General features: G+C 44.4%; 1 protein-coding gene across 5 annotated transcripts in view; it reads right to left on the bottom strand.

Moving 5' to 3' along the window:
* Positions 1 to 19,247, bottom strand: part of ZNF532 (zinc finger protein 532) — a 109,610-nt gene that overhangs the window by 61,774 nt on the left and 28,589 nt on the right. The window contains exon 4 of one of the 5 annotated variants that reach the window (XM_067698938.1): positions 9,533 to 9,656. The exons of the other annotated variants lie outside the window; for them this stretch is intronic. The gene's annotated coding sequence lies outside the window, so the exon portion shown is untranslated. The remainder of the gene's footprint in view (positions 1 to 9,532; positions 9,657 to 19,247) is intronic. 5 annotated transcript variants of the gene reach the window in all.

Genomic DNA, 19,247 nt, shown 5'->3' on the forward strand with positions numbered 1-19,247 from the left:
TGATTTTCTTTTTTAAATGAAGCTGAACTGTAAAATGTGGGCAATGAAAAATCCATCTGTCAGACAATATACCCACTTAAGAGTCCACCCACTTAGGAATAATCCCTGAATGTCACCGTGTTATTTATTTATTTAATTTATTTATTTTTGACTGCGCTGGGTCTTCATTTCTGAGCGTGGGCTTTCTCTAGTTACGGCGAGCGGGGGCTACTCTTCGTTGCAGTGTGTGGGCTTCTCATTGCAGTGGCTTCTCTTGTTGTGGAGCACGGGCTCTAGGCGCGCGGGCTTCAGTAGTTGTGGCTCGCGGGCTTAGTTGCTCCATGGCAAGTGAGATCTTCCCAGACCGGGGATCAAACCTGTGTCCCCTGCACTGGCAGGCGGATTCTTAACCACTGCGCCACCAGGGAAGCCCCTCACCAGCTTTATTTTTAAGCATCATACTGCCTTTATAAATTGAACACTCACAATAAAACCACCATGAGCGAAGCGTCCCTATGATCTATCTTTACCAGCCATGATGATCCAAGTCTGTAGACCACTTTTTAGAGAATTCAAAACATAGACTCATGAACCACCCCCAAAACCCCACTGGAGTCGAACGGGCCTGAAAGGTGGTTTTTTAATGCCACCACTTATCCAAAGCTGGGATCCAGCCTCTGGATGTCCCCAGTGGTGGCCGGGCTCTGCCCAAATCCCTCAACCCTTTCTTTACAGCTACATGGGATTTATGTCATTTGCCCTCTCCTTATGATTTTGGTGAGCAAAAGACGTCATCCAGTTTCACACCATTCATCCTAGAGGGCAGTCGGTTCAGGAACAAAAAGAACATAACAGAAAATTCAAATACTCAGTGGGTGGGAGGCCCAGAACACACAACCACAAGAAATGATAAAAGGGTCACCACGTGAAACACAACTTGCTAAGCGACTGGCAGTTCACACTGGCAGTGCAGCTGGCAGGCATTCTGATGAATACTTGGAAGATTAATACATGATTCGTACCATCTCCCTCCTGTTTACACACAACAGGGACCTGCCTGCTTTATGGACACACAGGTGCTCACATATGGCGGCGACAGCAGCAGCATTAAATCTTATAGTCAATGGTAGGATGTCGCCCACCACACTGCCGTTATCTTTTCCTATCTGCATAAGTAAAGCAGAGTGAAGGCTTAGAAAACCCCAGAGAGGAACTTCCACGTCTGCAAGCCCCCCAAGGAGTCCAGAAGACATTCCTGATGCAGGAACAACTTTTTCTGTGGACATCTAGGCATACCTGCCCCCACCCCCCCTTCCTCCTAACGCCTAAGATGTACACACTTTCTCTTTAGGGAAGAAGATAAACCCAGATGAACTCTTTGGGGTGAAGTACTGGGACACTGTGGAGAGGTAAGAGTGAATTAGCAGCAGTTTAAAAACATATGAGTCAGCTCTCCTAGTTCACCTGAAAGAATAAGGTGAAAATGCACAGCGGGCATAACAGGCCAAGTGCAGCGGCTGCTGAAAGCACATCGCATTGTCTGAAACCCAAGACCATAGTGGCGGTGAGTTCACCTCTCCCGGGCTGTATAATCAATGTAATAAACACCGCTGTCTGTAACTTCACACTTCTTTTTTGGTTTATAGAAATGTTTGTCATGCCCACAATCACACCGTCCTATTACTACCCTCACCCTTCCCACATTCTGGAAGGCAAGAGTGAATTTACCACTTGGGGGGAAAAATGCTTAACTCCTGCTTCATTTCTCCGTTCTATCAAGTACAGAGAGAAATGTTTATGTTTGAAAGTTTTCTTTACTTTTGTTCACCCCAATTCCTAAGTACTGTTTTAAAAATAGATTCTTCTGCTTAAAAACATTACAAAGATAAATCTCAGTCTTCTCGTTTAAAAGATAAGATAAAAAGATCTCATTTTAGCTTCCCTTTCCCTCAACAGCTTGACTTTCAAACAGAATTAGTTTTAGTTATTGCAACAATGTCTTTCATCTCATTTAAACCCTGTAAAATACAGCTTCCTTCAAAGGCACTAACAGTCTTTTAATTTAAAACTAAACCCCCTATAAATAACGTATAATTCACTAACAGCATTTGTGCTTGATGTATAAAAGTCCTTTCACCTTGAAAATGTCTGGGGGGGGGGAATGCTAGGCCTGTTTATAAAAAAAGAAAATCAAAGAACTCTAGTCTGTCACATGGTCACTCTATTCCCTCCTATGACACAGACAAAACACTTCCTTTCCTACCAAAGTCTCTTAAAATTATAGTAAGCTATTTCATCTTTGTTGGTAAAAGTCAAAAGTTATCAAATCAAAAGAAAAGCTTACGAAAAACCCATTCACCCCTTAATCATACTTCTTACACTTTGCAATAAGAAACTGTTCTTCATGAAGGCACTTGTCAATTTCCAACTAGAGGATGATGGCACAGAAGCTCCCAGTCATAAAGTAACCACTGAACCCAACTGCAAATAATCCCCAGATACACGCCTGCAAAATGAATACGCAAAGGTCGATGTGACCGGTGACAACACATCGGCTTCCCCATGTAAATGGAGAAACTAACATTTTCTTTAATGAAAATCAATAAACGCTAAGTCATAATAATCCTAAAGAAAAACAAATCCAAGTCTACAGATCGCCTCAACAGCATTACACAAACTTTTCAAAGAACAACTATGATAATCCAAGGTCTGTTATCCTTCTGGGGGACTGTATTTGTCACTGTTTTCTGGCACTTATCTGGCCACTGAAGCCCTTTTCGAAGAAGTAATTCAACAGATTAATGAATCTAACTCACATTTCTAACCTTCATTTCTTCAACTGTGCAATGTTCTTATGTGTGTTGATATTATGCAATGCTTCACATTCAGTTTGCTGCTCACAGAAAATGACTTAGCACCCTCAGGTTTCATGTCTTCAAAGAAATAAGCAGGGGGTTGGTTTCTCCTGGCCTCTACCTCCCAATCCCTGCCTTTCCCCTCATACTAGTACACACACACCCTTGGGCTCTTCCTTCTTCACCAATCCCTTTTCACCTTTAGCATTTTCAACGCCCTCCATCATGACATCTCTTCAACCACAAAAGAGAAAAAGACATCACATCTCTTTTTCCCCAACTGACCATTTCCTTCTCCCTCACTTCAATCTGAATTGCTTATCAGGGAAAAATATTTTCTCACTGCAATTCCATCCCCAACAGCAGGTTCAGTTACACAAATCTGCTTCATGCTTCTTTGCTCGCTCTTCCTAAACCAGCTGGGAAACGATGTCAGTTTTGTGGAGTTTAAAACAAAAAACAGAAACAAAACAAAACACCTGATGGGCTATGTCTCTGCCTCAGGGCTGCTCTCTAGGGAAGGGTGGGGGATGGACAACGAGACTGGGCCCCAAAAACTGGCAGACACTTAGGTCTCAAAAAAATAATAACTAAAAAAAATACACAAACACACACACACACGAATGGCTACGTGCGTATAGCTTTGAGGGAAAAAATAAGCAATAATAAATGGAGCTATGGAATCTCTTAAATACATGCTAGTTGAAGGCCCCATACAAGTGCCAAAACGCCAGAGAGAAGTGTTTATTTTATCTCCATCCTCCACATTCATCAGGCCCTGGGTGGATCTGGACGGTAAGCCAGGGCACCATGTAGGTCTGAGGCTCCTCTCCAGCCACTGGGAAGAAGTGTGACCCAGGACCACAGAGCGCCCAGCCCCTCTCAGCTTCCAGCACTGGCGGGCGTCCCCCCCACTCCCTGCACACCACCTGCTGAGGCCAGAAGAACTTCACTTTCTAAACAGCCCCCACCAGGTTAGCTGCCCACGTGTAAAAAGACAGTTTACACATAAGGTGAAAAGGAAAGAATATACGTTTTAATTCTGTATGAGTTAATAAGAAATTAGTAAAGGCAGCTGCTATCGTCCAGAATAGATATCTTCTTGTTTCACTGAATCCTGATGGTATCAATATTGACATACAGATACTCTGGCCAAAGCCGTGTTTTCTTCTTCAGTTAATACCTAATATTCCTGACTTGAAAAACCACCGATGTGAAAGTTCAAACTGCTTCTGGAAACATAAACACAGAGGCACTGCATCAGGGCACAACCTTGGGAAAGACAAGAATATATCCAGCCCCTGCCCCTCCCTGCGGGTTATCCTTCACTTTTCCCTCAAGGCTACACCGACAAGCGCCTCCCCTTCCCTCCTCCACCCACCCTTCCTCCCACAGGAACAGAAGCAAATGGTCCCTACAAACCTCAGCCTCTTCCAGAAGCTTGACTCGCAGTTCTTGGCCTACTCCTCGCATCACTCCCCCCAACTCCAAGCACTCACAGGTCACACGAAAGCTCTGCAGTAAAAAGCTCCTTTGCGTTTTCCACATGGTTCTGCAGCTGTCAAGGGTACCTCCAGAGAGGACTGCAGCAAATCCCCGCTCCTCGTGCCCCAGGCCGTCCTCTGTGTCACTCTGCCCCACCACCCTCTCTCTTCCTTCTCCTTAACTCCCACCCTGCCAGGGGACAGAGGCTGTTTTCTAACCTTCCCCCGGTACCTACTCCACACCTCCTTCTTTCCACAGTCAGCTGCGAAGACAACAGGCAGGACCCCTCCCCACGGTCCGCCTGCCCCTTCAGACCCTGCCTGGTCCGCACAGCTGGCCTTTCCCAGCTGGTCCTCACTGGGAGGTTGCTGCCCGGCTCCGGGGCTTTTGGCCACTCCTATTACCTCTACCTACTGGCTAAAGAGACGTCCCCCAGCCTCAACCTGGAGACCCTACCCTTGTGCTCTGTCCATGGGCACGCTGCCCTCACAGTCAAGTTCTCAGTCGTCGGGAGATCCTACACCGCCCAGCTCCTTCCCCACCCCTTTGCTACCCACTCGCCTGAAACCACCGTTAAGATCCAGGCTGTAGGGGGAAACGTGGAGGTGACAGAACTGTTCTGTACCACAACTGTGGGGCTGGATACACACGTCTATGTCTTTGTCAAGACCCAGAGAGTTTTACTGTGTGTAAACAAAAAATAAAAGCAATCAGGAATGAGGAGAGGCCCAAAATAAGAGACCAAGTGTAACAAAGAACTAACTATATCACAAGCAAATGACGTAACACCCGTGCTGAAGATGAAGAGACCGTACGGAGGAAAAGAACCCACCCAAGTAACTTTGGAAAACAAAACCTTGACTGTATACTGTAAGGTTACAGAGAAAGGGAACTGTACACAAATAGTGTCCTCCACTTAGTTGAAAACTGCTGAAATTTGAGTAAAGTCTATGGTCTAGTTAGCATTATACCAATGATAATTTTTTAGTTTTGATTAACATGTTATAATTATACAAGGTGGCTAGGGAAAATTGGGTAAAGGGCACCTGGAAATTCTTTGTATTATTTTTGCAATTTTTCTAGAAGCTAAAATTATTCCAAAATAAAAAGTTAAATGAAAATGCATGCGTTCATTTAATAGTGTATAGCTACTAAATGAAATAAAGCGAGTGCCTCACAGCTAGAAAACACTCCAAAAACGGTCCATTCCCATTCTTTGTTGCCTTGTGCTGGTCCTTGTTGCCTGTGTCCTTTCTTACTGCCGCTGCCTTTCAGCAGAATTTCATTTTCCAGCCATCTTGTCCTCTCGTGGACCCTGCAAGCACTGCTAGAAGCCCCTCGGGTTTCCCCTGACTCCCTGGCTCTTCCCCTCCTGGGTCCCGTCAGACTCTGTCACCTACCTTTGTCCAAAGGCAGCCTCGGCCACCCCTGTGGTCACAACAATCCCATATATTCACAGAACTCACACATTTCTACCTACAGCCCTAATTCTGCCTTCAGAGCCACCTTTCCAATTGCCAACTTTATATGCCACTTCACTCTCCCAACAGGAGGTCAAACTTACACTAAAGCCCTCCTTCGTTTTCCCTCCCAACCTGTCCCCCGTCCAAGTCCTATCCACGTTGTCCATGACACTCACCTCCACTAGGAAAACAGTAAAAGCCCTTCACGTGCTGCACTTCACACACTGCGAAACACAGACCCCAGTTTTGAAGGACCTTACTAGGCTTTTCACAAATGCAACACTGAAATACATAGAGTAAATGCTGAACTTTTCTACGCTGAACAGATTTCTTTCTGCAGGACAGCCTCTATTACGCAACAAATACTGTAAGTCTCCAAAAAGAGGGATGCTATAGTTCCAAAATTTTGATCTAACCACAGGTCATTTTTTCTGATCTGTGAACACAAATGCCAGAATGATTTCCCAGATGGCTGCACCAATTCTGTTGCTGCCACCATGCATTAGAGTTACTTTAAGCCCACCCTGCCCCCAACTTTATAAATATTTATGACACAAAATGATGACTTCTTATACAACTTCTACATTACTAGGAAGTTTAAACTTTTCCTAATATGGTTTGCTTACTAGCTGTAAAAGAAATATTTGTTCTGTGACTGATGAATGAATGCATGGAGGGAGATGATGAATTTCCTATTTACTTCTCTCTGCAGCTCCATGAAATCACTTACCGACCTACGTTCTTGTCACTTAATAAGCAAGAGCATACAAAAACCCATCCATACAGTTGCCTAAAATAAACTAGTTTCTATGGACAAACCCTGGTGAAGAGAATGAGCTTTCATGTCCCAGCGACAACACACAGACAGCGGGTGTGAGGCCCAATGTCCCTCCCAGCACTAACAATCCCTGTGCTCTCTCTGGCTTCTTTGTGTTGGAAAGTTTTCCACCTAAAAATGGAGATAACAGCATACACCCAACCCCAGGGCTGTGCTATTTAGATATCTAGAGGGAACTTTGTCATGATCAAATACACTACACAAAAAGCACAGAGAGCATAACATTCAAACACGGAGGGCAGGTGGTCAGACATTTTCAAGGCATGTTCCTACTCTTTTCATCCCACAACCAGACCAGAGACCTGCAACCACAGCCGGGAGACCCGTGTGGCTGACAGGTTCCTCGTCAGCGTTTGGATCTGAGCAAGAAAAGAAAGGAGCCTAAGTGGGCAGCACTCTCAGCAGGGGGGCTGGTACCGAGGGGCTAGGGGTCAAAGGTCAGGGGCTCACCCTGTCCAGCACAGAACCCACAGGCTGAGGCGTGAGCCTCAGTCGGGATCAGAATTAGAGGCTGAGGTGCAAATGACCCAGCAGGTCAGAACCAGGGGGGTGGACAAAGAGATGCTCAGACCAGAGGCGTGGGGCACCGCCCTCACTTGAGCTCCGCAGCGCCCAAAGGACAGCAGAACTATGGACTAGCAACTCCATGGTGGGCAAAGCTTCCCACGAGCAGCGGCAGCAAGCTCGGCAGCCACAGCTGAAAGGATTCTGGCTGCTCGGTGCCCTGCAGAAGACGTACTGTCCTCCAGATGCAGGGCAGGCCGGGGGTGAGACCTGCCTTCTCCAAATCCTCAGGACCCGCACGAGTAAGTTTTCCCCACGGGAGATCCAAGAATTTTATCAAGCTCTAAGTTTTGAGTCTCAGTAAAATAAAATAGAATAAAAAACTGATTAATAGGGCCTCCCTGGTGGCGCAGTGGTTGAAAGTCCGCCTGCCGATGCAGGGGACACGGGTTCGTGCCCCGGTCACGGAGGATCCCACATGCCGCGGAGCGGCTGGGCCCGTGAGCCATGGCCGCTGAGCCTGCGCGTCTGGAGCCTGTGCTCCGCAACGGGAGAGGCCACAATAGTGAGAGGCCCGCGTACCGCAAAAAAAAAAAACAAAAAAACAAAAAAAAAACTGATTAATAATTAATGTGATGTGGGGAACAGAAAAGAAAATGTGTATCTCTGTTTTGAGACAAGGAGTAAAGAAGAATATTCACTTCAGCTTACAGTCCCCCCTCACACTCAATAGCAAGACACATGCTCAGAAGGTTCTCAGGCAGGGTTTCCCAGGAAGGACAAATACAGAGAAGAAATTACATCCGGAAGATGTGAATTTTATATCATTCCAGTTGCCTACACTTTAATTAATCTTCATTTAACTATACTGCTACCCTTGGCATTCTCTACCATCTAAGCTGCACCTTAAATTGGGGAATGATAAATGCAAACCTCTAGCTCCCAGGTCCATTTTATTTCAGCTGCTTATTTTGCCTTCATAAAACCAAATGCACAAAATTTAATTTTAATAGGTTTTTAACTATCTCCCTAAGGTTCATGAATCTGTAAAATTCTTGTAAAAACTGTATTAAAAGACAAATCACAGACCAAAAATATCACCCAGCCAAATGCAATCTAAATTTGTAGCCAGATTCCTATGTAGTGTTGATACTAGAACACAAAACACGTTTTTAAAATATATAAAAGCAGCTTGATTGCCCATCCAAGGAATAATTTTGTATTGATCTAGGCTAAAATTCTGACAGCTATAAAAACCAGATCTGGGGACTTCCTTGGTGGTGCAGTGATGAAGAATCTGCCTGCCAATGCAGGCGGCATGGGTTCGAGCCCTGGTCCAGGAAGATCCCACATGCAGCAGAGCAACTAAGCCCATGGCCACAAATACTAAGCCTGCGCTCTAGAGCCCGTGAGCCACAACTACTGAGCCCGTGTGCCACAACTACTGAAGCCCGCGCACCTAGAGCCTGTGCTCCACGACAAAAGAAGCCACCACAACGAGAAGCCCACGCACCGCAACGAAGAGTAGTCCCTGCTCGCCACAACTAGAGAAAGCCTGCACGCAGCAACGAAGACCCAACGCAGCCAAAAATTTTTAAATTGATTAATTAATTTAAAAAAAACAGATCTGGGCAACCATATGAAAAGATTTGACAGGAAAATGAAGAAATAAGTCATGTGAGGTGAACCCAGCACTGGGGCAGATGCCTGGCAAAGACCAAAAGTGAGGACAGCCAGCACCGAGACCTGGGTTTCTAACACTGCTCTCCACTAGAAAAAGAGAGCAGCGCTCCTTGAAGAAATGGCCAATTCCAGCACTGGGCAGGAAATGCACAAAATGAGCCTGGAGCATTCTGTAGTGCCAGAAATTAAGGAAGTGCTCCAAAACAAGACAAAAAGAAAGGAAACAAACTGCATTGAGAGGAGCATGTCAGAGGGACAGAGGTGAACTGAAAGAGTTCCCAACGGCTCAAGCTGTTACAACACAAGCAACAAATAAAGCAATACTGGGTTGTAACCTGAAATATAAAATAAACATCCATGAGTCCGTACTGATACAAATGATTGAATAAATGGGGAAAGGCAAACAAATCTGTGCAGAACTCCAAATAATTTAGGTAGATGCCCTACCCTTACGGAGGCGAAGAATAATCCCACTCCTTAAGTGACTCTCCTCCAAAGACGACGGTACGGAAAGGGGAGAGAAAAGAGTAACTCCATAGTGGAAAGGCCTCACCAACACTATCTGAGCCAGGTGACGAAGGGCAACATCAACAGTGATAAGTCATATGGATAGTACGTCCCCTTGACGTGACAGAACAGCACGTTATCCCAGAAACACATCACACCCCAGCCTAACCACAGGGAAAACAGACAAATCCCAACTGAGGGACATTCTACAAAATTACCTGACCAGTCCTGCTCCAAACTATCAAGGTCACAAAAAACAAGGGAAGTCTGAGGAACCGTCACAGCAAGAGGAGTCTAAGGCGACATGGTGACTAAATGCAATGTGATCTCCTGGATGGGATCCTGGGACAGAAAAAGGACACTGGGTAAAAACTGAGGAAATCTAAATAAAGCATGGACTTTAGTTTTTGTTTAAAAAGTAAGACAGAGATAACGAATAGTTAAGAGAGTGGGGGAGTATTAAAATGCAAAGAAGGGAGCTGGGATGAGCAGAAGTTGGGTACTTCTATCCTTTTACTCCCAAAGAACGTTGGCGAATGGCATTATAAACAAGAAGTAATTCCTAAAATGTTTAAATAGCAGCTCTGCATATGTGGAGATTAATTTTCCATTTTATCCTCTTACCAATAAGCTGCCTCAAGGTCAGCCACTGAGTAATCAAAACAGCTTAGCAACTTTTAAACCTAAGTTTATTAGAAATAGAATTTCTAAAAGTTTGCATTCTCCATGCTTTCTTGCACACAAAATGATGGAGACCGACCGTTTGCTACTACAGGCAGCCCCAGCCTGTGGCCAGAGACGATAAACGATTTATTTGGTTTCTCTTTATGCCCAAGGTGGGCAGCTGGACTACTGAATCACTGACAGTTAGCCGTATAAAACAACAGCCTATGTGGGGACTTCCCTGGAGGTCCAGTGGTCAGGACTTCCACTGCAGGGGACACAGGTTCAATCCCTGGTTGGGGAACTAAGACCCTGCATGCCACGTGGCGCAGGCAAAAAAACAAACAGCCTGAAAAATAAGTCCCTCCTAGCAATTTGGTTATACAGGTCGCGTGGAAAGAAATGAATCATTTACCCCTCTTGTCATCCTTCAGGTGTCTTCTAACAAGGCCAGCCTTTCCTTTTTTACAATAACAGCATAACTGGGTTTTGCCATTTCAGAAGTTAACAGCTAAAACGGGAACTACTGTTTCCCTTTAAATAAATTATAAGCAGTATAAGTTCCCAACCAAATATTAAAATCCACACATACCACGAAGCCAATGTAATTAACAGCCCACATACAGGAAAGCAAAGCAAGGCACGCATTTCATTTTTTAAAACTGTGATAAAATTTACCATCTCAAATATATACATTTACTTTTTATATGAAATTTTTCTCTCTCACCAAGTCCTGTATCTTTTCCTTGGCAATGTTACATCCATGCTGAACATAATCCCTGTCACTCCTCTCACTGTGGACCATCCCATCTTACACCTAGAAAAACACAACACCCCGTTCTCTATGCTCTCATTCAGAATTGCCAGATTAATCTTTCTAAAACTACACTTTAATCCTATCTATCACTCCCTTCTATTAAAAATCCTTGAACCAGGGCTTCCCTGGTGGCGCAGTGGTTGAGAGTCCGCCTACTGATGCAGGGGACACGGGTTCGTGCCCCGGTCCGGGAAGATCCCACATGCCGCGGAGCGGCTGGGCCCGTGAGCCATGGCCGCTGAGCCTGCGCGTCCGGAGCCTGTGCTCCGCAACAGGAGAGGCCGCAACAGTGAGAGGCCCGCGTACCGCAATAAAAAAAAAAAAAAAAGAAATCCTTGAATCACCTTCCAAATTAAGTCCAAATTCCTTGGCCTGACACCAAAGACCTTATTCAATCAGAGACCAACCACTGTTCTCCTTGGGTGGGGGGGTGGGGGACACACACACACACACACACACACACACCTTTCCTCCTAGGGCCATGCTATTTCTTAACCTGGAATCTCTCTCTCTCTCTCTCTCTCTCTCTCCCACACACACACACACACACACACACACACAGACACACACACACACACCCCTCCATTAGCCAAGGATGAAGAACCCATTCCTCAGGTTTTTCTGAAGAAAGAGCCTTAATTTCCTCATCTTTCAAATGAGAACTAATAACAACTTCCATATCATAAGACTGCTGTATTTAAGAAAACAATATGTATGAAAAGAACCAAACACGTAGGCATTAAAATGCTATTTTCTTCCTCTTTGTCTCTTTGTTAGAATAAAACAAACTAGGGGGAAAGAAAGGAAAAATGAAGAAATGTTCTTGAGACAAGAAAATGAAGTAGTTTTGAGGTGATGATGGTCTGACTGGAGAAAAAGGAGGAGGAACATTCTTGGGTACTTACAGAACGATGCCCTGGCTCTTTATCACATCTCATTTCATTTCGAAACGCTGGTCCCTTTCCTAGTGTAGATGTGCCTCCAAGGCCTGCTCTCGGGATCACCCACTGGTGGGTCACCTGGAGTTCATACATTGAAAAGAATACCGTTTCCTCTTCAAGGGCAGCAAAAGGAAACCATAAACAAGACCAAAAGACAACCCTCAGAATGGGAGAAAATATTTGCAAATGAAGTAACCGACAAAGGATTAATCACCAAAATTTACAAGCAGCTCATGCAGCTCAATAACAAAAAAACAAACAACCCAATCCAAAAATGGCCAGAAGACCTAAATAGACATTTCTCCAAAGAAGATATACAGACTGCCAACAAACACATGAAAGAATGCTCAACATCATTAATCATTAGAGAAATGCAAATCAAAACTACAATGAGATATCATCTCACACCAGTCAGAATGGCCATCATCAAAAAATCTAGAAACAATAAATGCTGGAGAGGGTGTGGAGAAAAGGGAACACTCTTGCACTGCTGGTGGGAATGTGAATTGGTTCAGCCACTATGGAGAACAGTATGGAGGTTCCTTAAAAAGCTACAAATAGAACTACCATATGACCCAGCAATCCCACTACTGGGCATATACCCTGAGAAAACCAAAATTCAAAAAGAGTCATGTACCAAAATGTTCATTGCAGCTCTATTTACAATAGCCCGGAGATGGAAACAACCTAATTGCCCATCATCGGATGAATGGATAAAGAAGATGTGGCACATATATACAATGGAATATTACTCAGCCATAAAAAGAAACGAAACTGAGCTATTTGTAATGAGGTGGATAGACCTAGAGTCTGTCATACAGAGTGAAGTAAGTCAGAAAGAAAAAGACAAATACCGTATGCTAACACATATATATGGAACTTAAGAAAAAAAAAATGTCATGAAGAACCTAGGGGTAAGGCAGGAATAAAGACGCAGACCTCCTAGAGAACGGACTTGAGGTTATGGGGAGGGGGAAGGGTGTGCTGTGACAGGGCGAGAGAGAGTCATGGACATATACACACTAACAAACGTAGTAAGGTAGATAGCTAGTTGGAAGCAGCCGCATGGCACAGGGATATTGGCTTGGTGCTTTGTGACAGCCTGGAGGGGTGGGATAGGGAGGGTGGGAGGGAGGGAGATGCAAGAGGGAAGAGATATGGGAACATATGTATATGTACAACTGATTCACTTTGTTATAGAGCAGAAACTAACACACCATTGTAAAGCAATTATACCCCAATAAAGATGTTAAAAAAAGAAAAAAAAGAAGAAAAAAAAAAACTACAAATAGAACTGCCATATGACCCAGCAATCCCACTACTGGGCATATACCCTGAGAAAACCATAATTCAAAAAGAGTCATGTACCAAAATGTTCATTGCAGCTCTATTTACAATAGCCCGGAGATGGAAACAACCTAAGTGTCCATGATCGGATGAATGGATAAAGAAGATGTGGCACATATATACAATGGAATATTACTCAGCCATAAAAAGAAACGAAATTGAGCTATTTGTAATGAGGTGGATGGACCTAGAGTCTGTCATACAGAGTGAAGTAAGTCAGAAAGAGAAAGACAAATACCGTATGCTAACACATATATATGGAATTTAAGAAAAAAAAATGTCATGAAGAACCTAGGGGTAAGACAGGAATAAAGACACAGACCTACTAGAGAATGGACTTGAGGATATGGGGAGGGGCAAGGGTAAGCTGTGACAAAGCGAGAGAGAGGCATGGACATATATACACTAACGAACCTAAGGTAGATAGCTAGTGGGAAGCAGCCGCATAGCGCAGGGAGATCAGCTCGGTGCTTTGTGACCACCTAGAGGGGAGGGATAGGGAGGGTAGGGGGGAGGGAGATGCTAGAGGGAAGAGATATGGGAACATATGTGTATGTATGGCTGATTCGTTTTGTTATGGAGCAGAAACTAACACACCATTGTAAAGCAATTATACTCCAATAAAGATGTAAAAAAAAAAAAAGGGCAGCAAAATTTCAACTCACAAAGCAACTCACTATGTCTCTGACAGCCCTATAACTCTCTCTCTTAATTCCGAAGCTCTGTCCTCCCAGTCGAGGATAACCAAGGACGAGCTGCGGTCTCACCTGCTCCCTGCCTAACCCCGGGCCAACCCACACCTCTGGACCATGTTCACACGCTGACTGACAGGTCACCAGAGCCCAGCTCAGACCAGGCCCCCCCCAGAGGGCTGAGCGCCAGCCTGAGCAGCCATAACACGCCATGGGCGGATGAACGCCATGCTGGGAGTCCAGCATCATGCCCCCAGCCAGGAGCCCCCATCCTAGAGAAGCAGTGTCCAAGTCCTAAACCAACACCAACAAGTCACTACACCAACAAAAGCTAGAGAAAAACAGGAATGCAGACCGGGCTTGGAGAAAAGTCAAAGCAATCGTGGGCTAAGTGCCCCCCATATTGTAGCAGCATCTACCTCGTAGCCACCTAATTCTCTGGAAAGATGAGATCCCTTTCTTCAGGGAAAGAGGAAGGCAGGCAGTCTTGGAGGTGGGAAAGGAGAGGACCACAGCCTGGCAGGCTGTGAACGCAGTGCGTGAGGTACAGAACCTGCAGAGGAATCCTGGAGTCCAGAAGAGATGGGGGCAAGGCTCCCTGGCAGCTGCCCCAAGGAGAGGTTAGTATCCACTGTCAATCCCAAAGGCCATGAGAACTTGTGACCCTGTATTCATCACCATTTATAACAGGTGATGTTGTCTGTCTGTGTGTCTGTCTTCTCTACCTCACTGGCTCAGTCAGAGCTCAAAAGTCCATTTTCTAAAACTGCCCAAGGGCAGGTGTTGACTGACTAGTGAATGCACGAGAGTGAGAGCTGTTAAGTGACTGAAGGTAATACCCACTTTCCAAGCTCAGAGCCTCAACCTAGAAGGTACCTGGGGGCCTGGATTCAGAGGCTGACCTGCCAGCTCCAAGTCACCTACCCCATACAACCACTATTCAGACACTTGAAAACTCCAGAAGCCAAGAGAACTTGAAGGCCACTCGTCTGGGCTTGGCAATTCCCAGCTCTGAAAGATCAGAGGTTCCGGTCAAGCAAGGGCATTAAACAAGGGAATTAAAAAAGGCATTAAACAAGGGAATTAAAAAAGGCGGGGGAAAAGAGAGAGAATACAAGGAAAACTCCCACGTCTGTCAAAGGGTACTTCAGTCAATCCTCAGAATGCAGAAGTAGAGAAACGCGCAGAATGCTTTTATATGTTAATATTTTATACATGGCAAGAACTTGCCACGAAAGAAAGTTGACTGAATTCATGAGTTTCTTTCCCTTCCCTCCTGAAATCCTACAAAGATGACATTAAAAGTATTTTTAGAAAGATAAATATAGCACATATAGACAGAAAGTAGATATGCGGTTGCTTAGGGCTGGAGAGTTGGGAGAACTAGGGAGAGACAACTAAAAAGCACTGTATTTTTGTTTTTATTTTTACTCCATTTTATTTTACTTTTTTATTATTTTTTAAAATTGAGGGACTTACCTGGTGGCACAGTGGTTAAGAATCCACCTGCCAATGCAAGGGACATGGGTTTGAGCCCTGGTCTGGGAAGATCCCACATGCCGCAGAGCAACTAAGCCCGTGCGCCACAACTACTGAGCCCGTGCGTCACAACTACTGAAGCCCGCACACCTAGAGCCCGTGCTCTGCAACAAGAGAAGCCACCGCAATGGGAAGCCCGCGCACCACAACAAAGAGTAGCCCCCGCTCACCACAACTAGAGAAAGCCTGCGTGCAGCAATGAAGACCCAACGTGGCCAAAAATAAATTTTAAAAAAAAATTTTTTTAATAAATAAATAAAATTGAAGTATAGTTGATTTACAATGTAGTGTTAGTTTCTGGTGTACAGCAAAGTGATTCAGTTCTACATATATATCTATTCTTTTTCATATTCTCTTCCATTATAGGTTAAAGATATTGGATATAGTTTCCTGTGCTGTGCAGTAGGACCTTGTTGTTTATCTCTTTTGTATATAGTAGTTTGTATTTGCTAATCCCAAACTCCTAATTTATTCTTTCCCTGCTCCCCTTCCCCTTTGGTAACCATTGGTTTGTTTTCTATGTCTGTTGAGTCTGTTTCTGTTTCGTAAATAAGTTCACCTGTATAATACTTTAGATTCCACATATAAGTGGTATCATATGATATTTGTCTTTCTCTGTCTGACTTACTTCACTTAGTATGACAGTCTCTAGGGCCATCCACGTTGCTGCAAATGGCATTATTTCATTCTTTTTAATGGCTGAGTAATATTCCATTGTGTATATATATATACACACATATATATACTACATCTACATATATATACATATATATACATATATACACATATATACATATATATATACATATACACATATATATACATATATATATACTACATCTACATGTGTATATATATATATACACATATATATATACACATATATACACACATATATATATATATACTACATTTTCTTTATTCATCTGTCAATATTCACTTAGGTTGCTTCCATGTCTTTGTTATTGTAAATAACGCTGCTTTGAACACTGGGGTGCATGTATCTTTTTGAATTAGTTTTCTCCAGATATACGCCCAGAAGTAGGATTGCTGGATCATATAGTAACTATATTTTTAGTTTTTTAAGAACCTCCATACTGTTTTCCATAGTGGCTGCACCAATTTACATTCCCACCAACAGACAGGCTTTCTTTCTGAGGTGATGGAAAGGTCCTATATCTGACTGTGGAGATGGTTACACAACTCTTGTGAAAAGACCAAAAACCACTGAACTGTATGGTACAAATGGGTGAATTGTATAGTATGTGAACTGGATCTCAATAAAGTTTTTACCAAAAATATACAGTATACACCCACAGGATAGGGCCATGAGAATGGAGCCAAAGCCAACATAAGACACCAGTAAAGTTTTGGGAAAGGGAAGAGGACAGTGGTCGAGAAGTTATATCCCAAGGTCCTGCAGGAGGGCGCTGCAGACATGGAGGACAGTTAGTCCCAGGGACTTCAAAGAAGCTCAGGCCTTGGAAGGAGTGGGGTGGGGCTGAAAACAGGGAGTAGATGAAGTCCGCATGTCCTTGTATGATGGGCATGCCCCTGTAAGAGCTCCTGGATGGCGCTCTGACCCTCTGCTACCTGGCACAGGTGGGGGAAGGGCAAGAGGAAAATTCTCTGGGTTAACCAAAGCCACGGAGGCTCAAGGTTCAGAGCCCCCATGGTGAGACAGGAGATGGAAAAGCCTAGCCTTCCCTTTCCTCCACCCCTAAGGCCAAAAGCCAAGTTTCTTCCCCAGGCAGAAGAATGGACCCTGAGAAACGAAAGCTCCAGGTGCTGATCTGGGGGATCCTTCGGTGGAGAGTCCGGCTCCATGACTGATCACAGAGAAGCCCAAGGACGGGTCTGGGCGGGCACCGCTTCCAAGGAGCTTGTCACAGTCTCGTCCTTAAAGATCACCAGACCTGTGGGAAAGCCTCCCACACAAGACAGACCAAAGTAAACAAACAAATAAAAGAGCAAAATGAGGACAGATATGCCTCAAAGAGTAGAGAAACATATGGACGTACACAAACACTAGCCTCAGAGAAAAAGAGCAGGAAGTTATGGAGAAGCAGCACCCAAAGAACAAGAAGGGATGTTTGGAAAGAATAAATAGTAATAACTGAAATAAAAGATAAAACAAGTAAAAAAAAAAAAAAGTCAAGGAAATCAGGGTATCTCTCAGAAAAGAGATCTGGACAATAGGAGAGAAAAGGCATTAAAAGTAAAAGTTCAATCCAGTGGGTCCAACGTCTAATAAGAGTGCTTCAGAAAGAGAAAACACAGAGACTATATTATCAAAGAAATAATACAGGAATATATCTCCCAAGACTAAAGGAGCCAAGTCTCAGACTGAAAGGGTCCTCACAGAGCTGCCAGACACATCTGAATTTCAGATAAACGACAATTAGTCTTTCCCTAGAAGTACATTCCATTGTTTATCTGGGCATCTTTTTTTTTTTTTTTTTTTTTGCTTAACCTGGCAAGCCTCTACCTCTGATGGCCCAGCACCTCATATGACAAACGTCCACACCACAGCCAAGTTACAGAACACCCCAAATTTAAGAAACACAGCAAACAACAGTACAGGACTTGGTGTGCCGCAGGCACTGTGGTGAGAGCTCTGCTTGTGATTCCCCGCAACAGCCAGGGGCACTCAGTACCTCTGCCTCCAGACAAAAGGAGCCTCTGCCCTGGGCCCAAGCTTCATACAACCCGTTTATCTAAACACGGAGGTTTTTCTTTTTTCTTTTTTCAGTCTCACAGCCAAGTTTTGTTTCTGTTGGTTTTTGTTTTTAACTTTGGAAACTGGCTGAGTGACTGGGAATCATGGGAAAGAGAGAGATGGGGTGAGGGAGGGAGGGGCATTTGCGTGCAGATCGCAGCCTCTGCCCCGGGGTGGCAGAGCCCCTGCGCACAGCCCCCCCACCCAGAAGGTGCAGGTTTGGGGAGGTGCTTACAACTGCCTGGATAAGTCTCAGTCAGAAAAAGCTCCAGACAATTATCCCATTGGGAGAATCCACCCACAGCCAGGCTCCCTGGGAGGCTTGAGCCGCTCAGTCCACAGCTGGTTCAGTGGGTCCAGGGCCAGCGTCCAGCGGGGCCGCCCGTGCAGGTTCCTGCCGTCACTCAGCTCACGGGGCTGCTCCAAGGATGAGGGCGTCTCCAGACTTTGGGTCTTGAGGGAGACGCTGGAGGAGCAGGCTCCCAGGCCCTGGGTGAAAACAGGGGCTAGGCCATAGCTACAGCTTGATTTAAACCTTTCAAATATTTAGGCATATGGTATATACCTTTTAAATATTTAAATGTATCTCTTAAATATTTCATCATCCCTTTTAAATATTTAGCCATCTGGCCTCCTTTTGTGCTCTTACCCCAGGCCCTGCAACATTAAGGGCAGGCCTGGGGGCCATGATTATCATTATCATCCCTGTTTTGTATATCAGGCAGGGAACGTTTAAGTATGTTGCTCAAGGACAAGATGGCCAGTGAAGGGGAGAGGATGGACGAGAACCCAGACCTTCTGCGTCCACAGCCCAGGCTCATCATCCCTACGAGAACAGACAGCCAGAAGGTAATTTCTAAAATGAAGAAGTCCAAATTCAGCAGCGTAAGAATATTACTTTGCAATGAGAATAACGGAAGAACAGATCAAAGAGCTGACACTGACTGCCTACAGGGATAAGGACTGGAAAATACTGTTGGTTTTTTTTTTTCATCTATGTATACAAGTATTACTTCAACAAAAAATTTAAATTGTTAAAAATCATTAAGCATCTTAACTTCACATCACCTTCCTCAGTGTAAACAACTCAAAAATCACTCTGTTCCTCAAGCCTCATTTCTCCAAAAATACATCAAATGTGTTCATGGCTTTTCCTAAACAGAAATGCAAATATGAAAACAGTTCACTGATTGTAACCCGTAGGCTGTTCCTGCA

The sequence above is a fragment of the Pseudorca crassidens genome, chromosome 12, assembly GCF_039906515.1.
Source record: "Pseudorca crassidens isolate mPseCra1 chromosome 12, mPseCra1.hap1, whole genome shotgun sequence".
NCBI classification, from domain to species: domain Eukaryota; kingdom Metazoa; phylum Chordata; class Mammalia; order Artiodactyla; family Delphinidae; genus Pseudorca; species Pseudorca crassidens.